General features: G+C 34.0%; 1 non-coding gene across 1 annotated transcript; it reads left to right on the top strand.

The window, feature by feature from the left end:
- Nucleotides 1-279: 279 nt before the first annotated feature.
- TRNAL-CAA (transfer RNA leucine (anticodon CAA)) lies at nucleotides 280-388 on the top strand. The gene is made up of 2 exons: nucleotides 280-317; nucleotides 343-388. It is a non-coding gene; the product is annotated as a tRNA-Leu (tRNA).
- The last annotated feature ends 581 nt before the right edge of the window (nucleotides 389-969 follow it).

Consider the following 969-nt stretch of genomic DNA (forward strand, 5'->3'; position numbering starts at 1 on the left):
AATTTACTTCTAAGACAAACTAATCTGTTCTGCTAGGATGAAGACCTTAGTAAAGAGTGGCAACAGTAATTTTGAAGGATAACACTTTAGCTTGAGCCATTTTTCCTAAATAATGTTACTTAAGAAACAGCTTTTAGAGGAAATGCATTAATCTAAGATCTTGATTTAATGACCCCTTTTTCAACAAGTCCAAATTATTTGTCAAAATCACAATCAACAATATAAATAGTAAAATGATAAACCCTAATAGGCAGCAGGTTTGGACATACTGATGTGCTTGTCAGGATGGCCGAGCGGTCTAAGGCGCCAGACTCAAGATTTTACTCTTCTGGTTAATGGGAATTCTGGTCTCTATAAAGAGGCGTGAGTTCAAATCTCACTTCTGACAATATTTTCTTGCTCTTTGGTTATGTTTTAGACTCAAAATGACAGACATTGAGAAGTATGCTCAGGACGTCCACAGTCTTTCAATCTTTCCTCTCCCAGACATTGATATCTTGATCCCATTTATTTCCTTGCAATGTGAAGCGCAATGATTGTATGAATTAAAGGGCATAGAAGCTGTTAAAGACATAAGAATTGATCAATTTTCCCATCTACACTCCAATCAAGATCAAATTACATTAGAGTTAAATTAATTAAATTATTCTTAAATGATAAAGACAATATGATTAGTTTTAAAATTCTAAAGTTCAGTTAATGTAGAAATTGGCTATTGAAATAATACATTTCATAGAAACAGAATTTGATGGCAGATAAGAACCACTTGGCCCACGTAGTCTGCTCCTTTTCATGTATCCTTCAGGCAACTTCAACCCTATTTGCTCCATACATTTCTCTTAAGGATATTCTTATGCATTTCCCATGAGTGTTTAAATTGTTTCACCATTTAGCTTCAATAACATCGGATGGGAGGCTTTTCTATTTATCAACTACCCTTTCTGTGAAGTAATTTTTCTTCAAATTTCC

This window comes from Taudactylus pleione, unplaced genomic scaffold (assembly GCF_031769625.1).
Source record: "Taudactylus pleione unplaced genomic scaffold, aTauple2 ptg000612l, whole genome shotgun sequence".
NCBI lineage: Eukaryota > Metazoa > Chordata > Amphibia > Anura > Myobatrachidae > Taudactylus > Taudactylus pleione.